Source organism: Galeopterus variegatus, unplaced genomic scaffold, assembly GCF_000696425.1.
Source record: "Galeopterus variegatus unplaced genomic scaffold, G_variegatus-3.0.2 Scaffold1275, whole genome shotgun sequence".
Classification (NCBI taxonomy): Eukaryota; Metazoa; Chordata; class Mammalia; order Dermoptera; family Cynocephalidae; genus Galeopterus; species Galeopterus variegatus.
Genome location: NW_007727386.1, coordinates 166098 through 175211, shown reverse-complemented (window position 1 = coordinate 175211; position 9114 = coordinate 166098). Strand labels below are relative to the sequence as shown.

Below are 9114 nucleotides of genomic sequence, written 5' to 3'. Positions count from 1 at the left end.
AAATAAATAAATAAATAAATAAAAACCCTTCTCCCTAGCACAGAACCACTGCAGGCTCAATGTGGGTTTTTAAAGAATCATAGCAGATAAGGGATCAATAAGAAGCATTAAAGAGGCACCCCAAAGATATAACTTCCAAAATTCCAATGCTTCATGAGATTTAACCACACTAAATTGTTTCCACAGTAATTCTAAAAGAGTGAAAAAGGTCACTGATCAGACAATTTAAACAAGCCAGCATATTGTTCAACTACTATTTTTCTTAAAGTTGCTACCCTTCTAGATGAAGAACTAAAATAATGGCTTATTTTCACTTACTTGAACTGAGATTATAGAATCAATTACCACTAACTGCCTGCTAAGGAGGAGTCAAGTCTGGATGCCAACAGCAACTTCTTAATCATGACTATTAGGTACAAAATACCTCTACAAGAATGCATAAACAGGAACGGTAATCCAATAGTGAAACATGTTATTTATTTCACAGGTAGCACTTCTGGTGGCATTTCTTGAAAATCTCCCATTTGGGGCCGGCCCGGTGGCGCACTGCGGTAGTGCGCCGCTTGGAAAGCGCGGTGGCGCTCCCGCCGAGGGTTCGGATCCCACATACGGACCGGTTCCCGCTCACTGGCTGAGCGAGGCGCGGGGGCAACGCCGAGGGTTGCGATCCCGTTGCCGGTCCCAGTCCGGTACGGGGGCGACACTGAGGGTTGCGATCCGTTGCCGGACACAGAAAAAGACAAAAAAGAAAAAAAGAAAAAAGAAAATCTCCCATTTGGAATATTATTTGTCATTTTCTTTCAGTACATCCTCATCTGGAGCTATATGAAGAACAATCACTGACAAGATAATTTAAAATCTTCACATTCTAGGTAACAAACCTGTCAAAATTTCTTTGAAAGCTTAGGGGCACAGGTACCTTAAGAACAATCCTTTAGCAATGATTGGCTCTTACCCCTAAATGTCAGTAGTCAAGAAATTTGGTACCAAGCTCTTTCTTTATCAACTGATTACAATGAACTTGATTGTTTCTGTAATTTAAAAAATAAAATAAAATAAAGGTAAATGCACACCTATACACACACATACCCGATACTTCATCTCCCAGTTTATACTCAGCCTCAGTTTAGAACAAGTGTGTAACAACGGAATCCAAACACAACTTGAGTAATAATTACATCTAATGAGTCCTTGGACACCACTCTAGGTACCTCCGAATAACTCCATGTAGTAGATACCCATATCACTATTTTACGCGTGATATGGAGTTAGATACCCATATCACTATTTTACGCGTGAGGAAACAAGTCAAAGTCAAACAGCTTTTGGCTATGCTGGGAATTGAAGCTCAAGGTATTTGATTCCAAATATACACTTTGATTCAACAAGGCACTGCCTCCCTTGACAGGGTAAAAAAAAAATAGAGAAGCATACAACCTTTCACTTTTCCGTGATGTTACCAAGAGCGTTGGAGTCAGGCTGCATGAATTTAAACCCAGCTCCATCACTGACAAGATGTGTGTCCTCAGTTGCCTCATCCATAAATTGAGGATAATAGCACCTGTATTCCACGAGGTTGTCATGGGGATTAAATAAACGCTTATGAATAAAAGGCTTCAAACACTGCCTGTCATCGAACACGGGAGAAACACACCGCCCTGTTGGAGGGAAAAGTGGTATATGACAAGGATTTCCAAGGAAAATATTTTTTTCTGGGCGAAGAATTAGCGAAAGGGAGAATCACTCTCCAACAAAATAATAACCTGGCGGGAGGAGCGGGGCGTGAGGAGCCAGCGGCGGAGGGGCCCAGCCCCCTTACTCTGGGAGAGGTCCGGGCCCTGGCGCCCCGCGGGAGGAGACGGCGGGGACGGAGCCTCCTGCTGAGGAGTTCAGCTTGAGGAAGAAGGGACCGAAGTCCTTCCGCGGTGAGCGAGAAGTGGCGGCGAGGACGCCGGGAGGATGAAGGCCGCCCCCAGCTGTGAGCGGGACGGGCCTGGAAGCCCACCTCAGAGCAGCTAAGAGCCCACCCGGGCGTCCGGAGTTTCCCACCTGGCGTCCGGAGAGGCCCACTGCGGCGCCCCGAGGGGTCCTTTTGGCTTCGGGAGCGGCCTACCCGCGCGTCGGGAAGGGCCTACCTAGTCGTCAAGAAGGGCCCCTCGGGTGAGGAGCGGGCCGCGGCCAGGCTGAGGGCTAGAAAGAGATAGGAAGAGGGCGGGCTGGAGGTGTGAGAAGGCGGCAGGTACTAACCGGCTGGCGCGTGCCCCTTGGCCGAGCCCCTCCTCTGGAGCGCGGAGGGGTGGAAGCGGACGCGGCAAGTCAGGAGCAGGGGGCCGGCTGACGCGCGCGAAGCCGAGGCGCCGCGGGGAGACGCGCGCTCAGGGCAGGCGCAGGCTCCGGCGTCCGTGGACCGAACCAATGCGCACGGCGGGGGGAAAACTGCCGCGGGGACGTACCAACTGCGCGAGGCGGGGGGCGCGCCAGCACCCCAAGACGGTCTCGGACCGGCCTGGTGCGCGCCGTGGCCGTGTAATTTGCTAGCACTCTGAAGGAAACCAAGGAGTTAAGACAGGGCTCCCGCACTACTCCAGTGAACCCTTCAAAGTCTGCTCTGCCACATTAACCTTCCTCTGGTCCTTTCTTTGCATGTTATCCGACTTTTACTGAAATTATTTGTGCACTTGACCACTGGAAAACTACTTCCTCAGATGGTACTGATCTTTTCAGAGGAGGTAGGAAATCTTGGTATTGTCAACTAAGAGCTGGCAGGTGGGAGTGTAAAATTAGGACGGCCACTTTTGAAGACAATGCGATGTGATGAAATTTTAAATGTACATCTAGAAAAACACAGAAAAGGGCCGGCCTGTGGCTCACTTGGGAGAGTGTGGTGCTGATAACACCAAGGCCACGGGTTCGGATCCCTATATAGGGATGGCCGGTTAGCTCACTTGGGAGAGCGTGGTGCTGACAACATCAAGTCAAGGGTCAAGATCCCCTTACTGGTCTTTAAAAAAAAAAAAGAAAAGAAAAATACAGAAAGGAACTCCTACAGGTGTGCACAAGAAGACATGTTCAAGGAAGCCTGCTTCCTTGTGAAAAATGTGAGCAGCAGAAATGTCCAATGAGACACGGATGAATAAAATGTTCCTACAATAAAATACTACAACAAATAAAAACTAATATACTTATATGTATCAACATTTGATAGCTCATAATAACATGAGTTATTAAAATAGTAACATGACAACACATACGTACAGGGCTAAATGACTTATGTAAATTTAAAAATAAATATAAAGAGGGAAAATGATGTTGGTTTAGCCAAGGCACCTAAGAGAAAGCCGGGAGGCAATCTCAGCTTGAGCTTCAGGCACATCTTAACTGAGAACATTCTGGAACTTGCACTCAGCATCATCACAAGGGTCACAACCTCCTGGAGGAATGATGCTATTTGTTATTTTTCACTACTTCCTGCCAAACCAGAAGGTTCCTGACAAAACCCGCCTCAAAAAACTGTTACATCAATCCCTTCTGGACAAGGCTGTTTGACATAAGCTAGGACCAATCATAACTTTTCTAACCGCCCCCTCCTTTTTGCCATCTTTTTCCTTTAAATACCCTGACTTCTCTACGTTCTCCTGAGCACATTTTCAAAGCCTCTTGAATGTGTGTCTCCCCTACAGCAGTCCTAATGAGTTCTCAAATAAACCCTTTTTGTTTCATATCTGAAGCCTGGGAGAGGACGTAATTTACTTTGGTTGACAAACAGTATATAGTATTTATGGGAAATATATGCATGCCAAGTATATAAAATGGACTAGATGGATAGATGGATACACACCATGGTAATGTTATGAATGCAGGAGAAGGTTACTGACAAAACTTGCTTCAAAAAACTGTTACATCAATCCCTTGAAGTTGGGGTAGGGGGAAAAGCCAGTTATATGGGTGGGGGAACCCTAAACAGGAATTCAGAGAGATATGTCATGATTACTTTTTAAAAAGATAAACCTAAAAATAAACGTAAAATGTTAACGTTGGATAGTGGAATTATAGGTACAATATTCTTTGTACTTTTCTATAATATTTAAGTTCTGGAATGCCCTGGCCCTGTCTTCCCAAGTCACCTACCTCCAACAGATCATCCAAAACCCACCTCAACCATTTCTTCCTCTGCCTCCTCTAACCCTAGTTCATTTCTCCTGTTTGCTTCCTCAGCTGCTGGGACATTTGATCTCCCATGGTATACTGCAATTATTTGCTGTATGCGTCTATATCTCTTCAGACTTTGAGCTCTCTGAAGACATGGCTGTAGGAAATAGCAAAGAGCCTGGCCAAAAGCAAACACTCAATAAATGTTGATTGTATTGAATTGAGTTGAACTGGGGACAGAAGAAATCAGGAAAGGTTTCCATGCAGGGCCAGAAAGGTCCTTTTAGAGCATCTTGCTTCAAGAAAAATGTTGATGCACTGTTGCTGGCAGCAATCCTGCATTATGAGGAGATCCAGTTTATGGTAGACAGCCTCTGAGTTGACCTCCAATGATCCCACCTACTGGCAACCACACTCTTATGTAATCCCTCCCCTTGAGTGTGGGCTACACTTACTTACACTTAATGACTCATTTTAGACAATATAATAAGGCAAAAGTGATGGCATGTCATTTTCAAAACTAGGTTATAAAAACACTATGGCTTCCTTCCTGGGCACTGTCTTGAGCTCTAGATTTGATCTTTCTGGGGCCAAATGCCATGTCTTGAAGCAGCCGTGTTGCTGTACATTGGATGACTCCCCCCAACCTCACTGAAGCTTAAATTTCCACTGTAACTATTGAGGGTAGGAAATCCTATTATGGTAATTGAGAGATGGGACCTTGAAGAGATGTTTAGATTCTGAGGACCATGCCTAGTTGTTGGGGACCTGAAGCTCCACACCCCTTCTTGTGAGACCGCTCCTACGTGACAATCTGCTCAGATGGCCATGCTTTACATGATAACTGCCTCGAAATCTTTATGCCAGAAACTGATTGCTCCTGGCTATGCAAGTTAATTTGCAAGTGACCTTTTATCCTTCTCTAGAAACTGTTTAACCATAAACATTCTGGGTGGCAACCTTTACTTTGAATGTCCTGTCTTTGTCTCTCCTCAAGATATTATCATATCTTTACATTCCAGACCCTTTGCAACATGCCTGCTTTTTCCTATATAAGATGTAACCTAAGAACCAATAAACGAGACTTGATCAGAATACTGTCTTGTCTCCCATCTCTCGCGTCTCTTGTCCCATCCAATTCCCACTCCCCCCTCCAGGGTCTGCGTTGAATATCCCGCAGGTCGGGACACCTAGTGAATGGATTAAAGGTGGTGCTCAGGGGCGTGGTTCTGAGGGGTTTCAAAGTAGGGTGCTCTCTCTGTTCCGCCATGTGAGTCCCCTTTGTGTCACTGTTGCCAACACTGAAACCCTCACCAGATGTTTTCCCTGGACTTTGGACTTCCTAGCCTCTAAAAATGTAAGCAACAAATTTCGTTTTCTTATAAATTACCCCATTCCGTGTATTTTGTTATAAGCAACAGAAACGGACTAATACACACATGGACAGACTCACATAAAGGAGACGTATTAGTCTGTTTCCGTTGCTTATAACAAAATACCTGAAACTGGGTGATTTACAAAGAAAATGACATTTATTGTTTACAGATTCTGAGGCTGGGAAGTCCAAAGTCCATCTGGTGGTGGCAACAGTGACCCAGGGGTCTCACATTGCAAGACGATGGCAGCAGAAAGAGCAGAGAGAGAAAGAGGTTCTCATTCACTCTCTTTTTAAAGCCCTCAGAACTATGCCCCAACCACCATTTTTAATCCATTCACTATGGCATGGTCCTACAATCTAATCACCTCTTCAAAGCTCCACCTTTTGATTACTATAATAGGATTTCCCACCCTCTTAACAGTCACAGTGGAGGCTAAGTTTCTAATACATAAAACTTGGGGGACACAATTCAAGCTTCAGGGAGTTTTGGGGGGACATAATTCAATCCAATACAGGAGAGAACCACCCCTCCCAGGGCAACAGCTTGACTACAACCTTATGAGAGACCTTAAGTCATAGACCTGGCTAAGCCGTACCCAAATTCCTGATCCACTAAGCCACTAAGTTTTGAGGTAATTTATTACATAGCAACAGATAATTAATAAACAACTCAGAAAAGGAAAAAACAGAAAATAGCAGAGTTAAGACCCTGATTGTATATACCTGGCCACCATTTTGCTTCTGGGCTTTCTGCAACATGAAATAATAAATTTCCCTAAAATTTATACCAGTATGAGTCATGTTTCCTGTTACATGAAGTAGAAAACATCCTAACGAACATAAACTTATATGTCCATCAGTAAGGGATCGATATATTACATAGTAGAGTATATTCATATAGCAGAATAACATACAACAATTAAAAGAAATAAAATATCTACATGAATAATCATGGATAGATCTCAAAACATGATATTAATTTTTTTTTTCCTTTTTGTCTTTTTTCGTGACCGGTAACAGGATCGCAACCCTCGGTGTTGTGCCCATACCATGACCGGCAACGGGATTGCAACCCTCGGTGTCGCGCCCACACCGCGCTCAACCTGTGAGCGGACCGGTCTCTATATGGGATCCAAACCCTCGGCGGGAGTGCCACCACACTCCCAAGCGCTGCACTCTACCGAGTGCGCCACTGGGCCGGCCCATGACATTAATTTTAAAAGCAAGTTGCAGGATAAGGTTAGAACCATTACTGTGTAATTAAAAATAAATGAACTAGGGCCAGCCCGTGGCTCACTCGGGAGAGTGCAGTGCTGATAACACCAAAGCCCAGGTTCGGATCCCATATAGGAATGGCCGGTTAGCTCGCTGGCTGAGTGTGGTGCTGACAACACCAAGTCAAGTGTTAAGATCCCCTTACCAGTCATCTTTTAAAAAAAAAATAATAATAATAATAATAAAAATAAATGAACTATATATTTAAAAACAAATTCATCGGGCCAAGCCAGTGGCGCACTCGGGAGAGTGCGGTGCTGGGAGCGCAGCAGCGCTCCCGCCGTGGGTTCGGATCCTATATAGGGATGACCGGTGCGCTCACAGCGCTCAGCTGGTCTCAAAAAGGACAAAAAAAAAAATTCATCACTAGAGACCTTTTAGTGATTGCTGCATCCAAGTTACCTAGTATTTCCGTGCCGATCTCTTTCTTTCTAAAGCTTCTCTTGCCATTTCTGTGTAGAACTTCTTGTCATTTCCTAAGTGAGTCGTTTATTAATATTGGGAAGATCACTTATTCACAAGTCATGTTCCATGTGGGGGCACTTCAGTTAGTGTGATAATCCTGGCCACTCTCCACCTCCTTACTCACTCTTTCCAGAGTAGGAATGACTTATATAACTAATAAGTTTCCTAGAAAAAAATGAAACATGCTTATCCCACCTCTTTCCTCACTCTCCTGGATCTGCCCACTTGCATGAAGCATATTTTCTCTGCTCTTCTGTGCTATAAGTTTTCTGTGGCATCACACCACCCCTCAGCTCTCCCATATCCACCAAGAAAGGCCTGGACTATTCATAATATGCCAATAATGGGGCAAGTTCATCCAATTCAGGTTGAAGTATAAGCAAGCTCACTTGGCTAACACATTAATCTCTCAATTGGTTCCAATCTTGGGCAGAGAACAGGAGTATTATTTGTTAACCTCTTCAAACTAAAACAATTAGGAAGTTTGTATTTCTTCACTTTTTTAAAATGCAGGGATGTATATTTCTACTCATATAAAACTGTAACTGGGCTGGCCCGTGGCTCAATTGGGAGAGTTTGGTGCTGATAACACCAAGGCCACGGGTTCGGATCCCTATATAGGGATGGCCAGTTAGCTCACTTGGAGAGCGTGGTGCTGACAACACCAAGTCAAGGGTTAAGATCCCCTTGCCGGTCATCTTTTAAAAAAAATAATAAATAAATAAAACTGTAATAAAAGAGAATGGTGCTACAGCACATGTGCACAGCATCCAAGAAAATGCTAGGTAAGGTGCAGGCATAGCAAGCTATTTTTAAACTGTTATAATTAACAGATACTCATCTATATGAATCTGGATTTTTTTAGATATTTTGAATCAAAATAAACTAGTCACCTGCCTTTAATAATACCAAAACACATATACATAAAGTTATTCATTGGTTAGGGCTGGCTGGTTAGCTCAGTTGATTAGAGCAGTCTTATAACACTAAGGTCATGGGTTCAGATCCCCTGCCAACCAGCCACCAAAAATAAAATAAGGTTATTCATTGGTTATTGAAAAATACTGGAGGGCCGGCCCCGTGGCACGCTCGGGAGAGCGCAGTGCTGGGAGTGCAGTGACGCTCCCGCCACGGGTTCAGATCCTATATAGGAATGGCTGGTGTGCTCACTGGCTGAGCGCGGTGCGGGCGACACCACACCAAGGGTTGCGATCTCCTTACCGGTCACGAAAAAGACAAAAAAGAAAAAGAAAAAAAGAAAAATACTGGAAATAACCTCAGTGTCCATTCATAGGAGAGTGGAACATCCAATTAATGTAGTATTGTGCAGAAGAAATGGGCAGCACCAGCAAAACAAACAAAAACCATATACACACAGGAAGAACAAACTAGAAACTATAAATTGGTTTACCTACTGGGAGTGGTAGACACAAGGTGAAAGGAATGGTGGGGTGAGGAACATTTAGAACCGTAGAAATATAGGGAGGGGAGCCATTCTATATACCTTTTCACATAGTTCCAATTTGGGAACCATGTTAATGTCTCACATACTAAAAAATAAATAAATAAGGATGGAGGGAGTCTCTAAATATAATACAAATATAAATAAACCAAATTGTTTTTTGTGTTTTTGGGGGGTAGTTAGCCAGTACAGGGATCCAAACCCTTGACCTTGGTGTTATCAACACCTCACTCTAGCCAACTGAGCTAACAGACCAACCCCCAGTTTTTATTTTTAATTAATATTAGAAACACACCAAATATAAGGAGGAAAAAAGCAAAATACACACTGAAGAAGGTGGGGAAATGCATGCGTGTGTGGGGTGTGTGTGTGTGTGTGTGTGTGT

At 44.0% G+C, this 9114-nt stretch overlaps 1 protein-coding gene and 1 pseudogene across 1 annotated transcript in view; one reads left to right on the top strand and one right to left on the bottom strand.

Annotated features, from left to right (window-relative positions):
* UIMC1 (ubiquitin interaction motif containing 1) overlaps positions 1-2321 on the bottom strand; it is a 151370-nt gene extending 149049 nt beyond the window's left edge. The window contains exon 1 of the mRNA XM_008576034.1: positions 2248-2321. The gene's annotated coding sequence lies outside the window, so the exon portion shown is untranslated. The remainder of the gene's footprint in view (positions 1-2247) is intronic.
* A 94-nt stretch (positions 2322-2415) lies between these two features.
* Positions 2416-9114, top strand: part of LOC103593107 — a 34895-nt pseudogene continuing 28196 nt past the window's right edge.